Consider the following 4,629-nt stretch of genomic DNA (forward strand, 5'->3'; position numbering starts at 1 on the left):
AAGATCCAAAACATTTCTATTAAAAGGGCATTTCGTGATCCACAGTATCATCCCCCCACTTTTCTCAAAAAAAGTTGAGATTTTTATATCACTGGAAACCTCTGACTGAATAATGTTAATGTACCAAAAAATTCTGACAGATTACTTCGTTTAGCAAAGATATCGTGAAATTTGAATTTCGTTCTGGTGCACCAGAATGAAATTACAACACATTGTCAGTGCAATACACATAATCATGCATAACTCGCAAACGCAAAATCGGAAGCAACTGAAATTTTGGAAATAAGCTTTTTTCGTTGATATCTACTGAAAAATGTCATAAAAAGAAGATGCTAGGATCACGAAATACTCCTTTAAGATAAGATCCAAATCATTTTCGTATAACAAGCCATACATGCACAAACTATACATTCTGGACATTTCAAATCCAAGGGTATGTTGTATTTGAAAGAGGCTGGCTATTCAAAAATTATGGATTCCAATAATTTTGATCATACAGGTTGTACATTGTATTAATGGTTATTTAAGTTTCCATCTACATGTTCGTGCCACTGTCGTACTCTTTCGCCTTAAAAGTTGAAATGTAATCTTGAAAATTGATATCGTACTTGATTTTGTAGTTGCGACTTGGTCCCCATCGGAACAGGAGGGCTCAAACATGTGAATGTAACGACACAAACGTGATTTCACCGACAAGCGTTCCGACGTGGCAACATTCAAGGACGTCACGTCAGTAACACCCCTACATTCATATCATGCTTTATGAGCCAAAAGAGGATTTGATCTGGCATTGGGCTATTCCAGAAAATAAGTACACAGCCCCTGAGTGAGAGGAGTAACTCAATAAAAGAAATGTTTGGATTTCCAAGTTAGTTGCTATCTAAAAACGACTGCCATTCCAGCTGCCAACTTGAATATTACTTGAAAAAGCATGGAAAAGTAATGAATGAAAATCATGAAAATGTTCAAAATGAGCTCACAAATAATTTGAAAGTATCTGATTTTGAACTATTTTCTGCCGGATTTTCCAACAATCTCGGCTGGTCGCTGGACAAAAAGTCCGGAAATCCAAACTCTATAGGGGTGTGTATCAACTTTCTGGAATAGTACTTTGGTCATTTACTATTGTTTACGCATTCTTGTAAGTTATTGTTACATTATAACACATTTCTCACTCCACATTTGCGGGAAATTTACCGGATAAACATTTGCTTGGTGACTGAACCGATTTCCATATCGACAAAAATTAACAAATGCTTCATTATGATTGGTCTTTTTATACATATGCTTCGGCCAAGTCTCCACAAATTCCCTGTACCGCATCCACACAACTTCTTTGTTTGGAACATTGTGTCCTTTCAAGTCAAATCTTACATCTTCTTTGTTATTGATCCGTATGGCAGACCATCCTGTTATTTCAAACAATGACGTCATTGTTATTTTTAGGTCTTCTCCTACACCCCAGTTTGATCTCGATTCCTCACCAAAGATCACCACGGTGTCACGTTCAAGGAGCAATCCCCAAAGTCGATAATCAAGTGGCCACAAACTACGACTCATTTCAATACGGTCACCGCAAGCTGGGGTTGGGGCTATTTGAGAACCAAAAGGCCATCCTGGATAGTACCATTCACTCACTACATCTGGAGATTAAACAAGTCATAAGTTAAAAATTAATGGTTATTGACGCAATGGCAAACTTTGAAATACCGAATTTGGTGCAAGATGCGCAAAATATTGGCTTTCCACTGATCAGGCCACTGATATGACTGATAGCAAACATTTAAGGCGAATAAGTGGGGACGATGTGCGAATAAGGCCATGAGATGAGAAGATGAGGTTGTTGATTATCTTCCTAGCTCTTAGTATAGCTTTAGCATGTTTAGTAGAGCTGCTATGTTGGAAAAGTCATATTATGCTTTCCAATAACTCAAATCAGCGATCTCGATTGCAAAATTAAGTTATCGTTAACATTATAAAGGGAACTTACAATCTCCCGGAGGCACATCATTGAGTTACAATCTCCCGGAGGCACATCATAAAGTTACAATCTCCCGGAGGCACATCATAAAGTTACAATCTCCCAGAGGCACATCATACAGTTACAATCTCCCGGAGGCACATCATAAAGTTACAATCTCCCGGAGGCACATCATAAAGTTACAATCTCCCGGAGGCACATCATAAAGTTACAATCTCCCGGAGGCACATCATAAAGTTACAATTTCCCGGAGTCACGTCATAAAGTTACAATCTCCCGGAGGCACATCATAAAGTTACAATCTCCCGGAGGCACATCATAAAGTTACAATCTCCCGGAGGCACATCATAAAGTTACAATCTCCCGGAGGCACATCATAAAGTTACAATCTCCCGGAGGCACATCATAAAGTTACAATCTCCCGGAGGCACATCATAAAGTTACAATCTCCCGGAGTCACGTCATAAAGTTACAATCTCCTGGAGGCACATCATAAAGTTACAATCTCCCGGAGGCACATCATGAATTACAATCTCCCGGAGGCACATCATAAAGTTACAATTTCCCGGAGTCACGTCATAAAGTTACAATCTCCCGGAGGCACATCATAAAGTTACAATCTCCCGGAGGCACGTCATAAAGTTACAATCTCCCGGAGGCACATCATAAAGTTACAATCTCCCGGAGTCACGTCATAAAGTTACAATCTCCCGGAGGCACATCATAAAGTTACAATCTCCCGGAGGCACATCATAAAGTTACAATCTCCCGGAGGCACATCATAGAGTTACAATCTCCCGATAAGTCCCGATAATAAAGTTTTTACTTGCGACACTTGGTTTATTAAATTGTCTAATTTATCTAAGAACAACTAAGTAAGAACACTAAGTTTATCTGAGATTTTCTGAGGTGTTTTTTTTGTGTGAAGGGTGGATGTGTTTAGTGGTTTTTGGTAGCTTTTGGTGTTGTTTTTGGGTGTGTGCTGCGTGGGGTGGATGTAGGATGTGTGGATTTTGTGTTAGTGTGTGGTATCTCAGAAATTCGGCCTACATACAATATATACATAACTTACTTAAATGGGTGAGTTTTTCTTCGGTTTTTGACGATGTTTGCATGTCCAACGCACAAGTGTCGGCCGCCATTTTCAGATTCTACAAAATCGCATCATGAATCTTGGTCTGTATAGATGTGATCCAAGCGTTCTTTGAAGAAATCACCGTGACTGCATTTGCATCATGAAAGCTTCGGGTTTTCTTCTAATTGACAAAGCATAACTTTTCCATCATATCGAAAACTTAGTGGCGAGAATATAACCCCAAATAGAACTAAGTAGAACATCCCACTGCATCTAGGTGAACGTTTTTGGGCATGTAGCCTACAAGCATTAACATAATATGATGTATGGATATTCTGTTTGCCTTTTTGCAAACTTGGAGTAAACACATAGCATACGAATAGTTTCAAATACCTTATTGTTTGTTTAAATGATTAATTTTTTCATTCGGGTGTTTGCCTGTTTTCTTTGGAAGGGCGGATCCAAGATATTAATGTGACCCACTAAGCTGAAATTGAAAATTGTTCTGACCCCCCCCATTTCGCACATCAGCAAATTCCTGGGTGCATATACAATACATGTAAAGGTGGTACGGATACGGTAAATTCCTATAGATTAAAATCTCTACCTATGTATTAAAAATGTAATAGATTTAATTATGAAGAGGGAAAATCGAAGCTTACGTTTAAAAGCTTAAAATTCTTAATCTAATAGACACTAATCCAATACTAATCCATATTAAGATTAAAAATCTAATTTAATGGCGTTGAAATTCAATCCATTAGATTTAAAAATCGTAATCTAATCAAATTGATCATCTTGATCATGTTGATAAGGGTCGAAAAACGGTATAGAACTTGCGTTCTAAACTGTTTACTTTACTTGTTGTCTATTTATTTTTATTCATTTATCTTATTTATAAATTCATTAATTTGTTCTTATTTATTTATTTAGTTCTAAGTTAGTTAGTTAGTTAGTTAGTTAGTTAGTTAGTTAGTTAGTTAGTTAGTTAGTTAGTTAGTTAGTTAGTTATCTATTTATTTATAAAAACAATTAAAATATTGAACAAGTATTAAATATTTATAATTATAAACAAGGAACAAAACTGCAATGTAATTTTGTTCCTTGTTATTATAATGCTCCCAAATGGTTGAGCACTAACTAATTAATTAATTAATTAATTAATTAATTAATTAATGCCTGTTTATTTAATTTTATTTATTTATTTATTTATTATTTTTATTTATTTTTTTATTTATTTTTTTTTATTTATTTATTTATTTATTTATTTATTTATGCTTATTTATTTATTTATTTATTTATTTATTTATTTATTTATTTATTTATTTATTTATTTATTTATTTATTTATTTATTTATTTATTTATTTATTTATTTATTTATTTATTTATTTATTTATTTATTTATTTATTTATTTATTTATTTATTTATTTATTTTATTTATCTTAAAAACTTTGTTTAGAAATTTGTTTTTCACACCTGCAAAGAACCAGTTCAGCTGAACAAAAACGCGGCACAAAAACTGAAACCTTGCCATCTGGAAATGAGTTAATTACCGCAAAGCATTCTGGTCT

The sequence above is a fragment of the Amphiura filiformis genome, chromosome 7, assembly GCF_039555335.1.
Source record: "Amphiura filiformis chromosome 7, Afil_fr2py, whole genome shotgun sequence".
Taxonomy (NCBI): Eukaryota; Metazoa; Echinodermata; class Ophiuroidea; order Amphilepidida; family Amphiuridae; genus Amphiura; species Amphiura filiformis.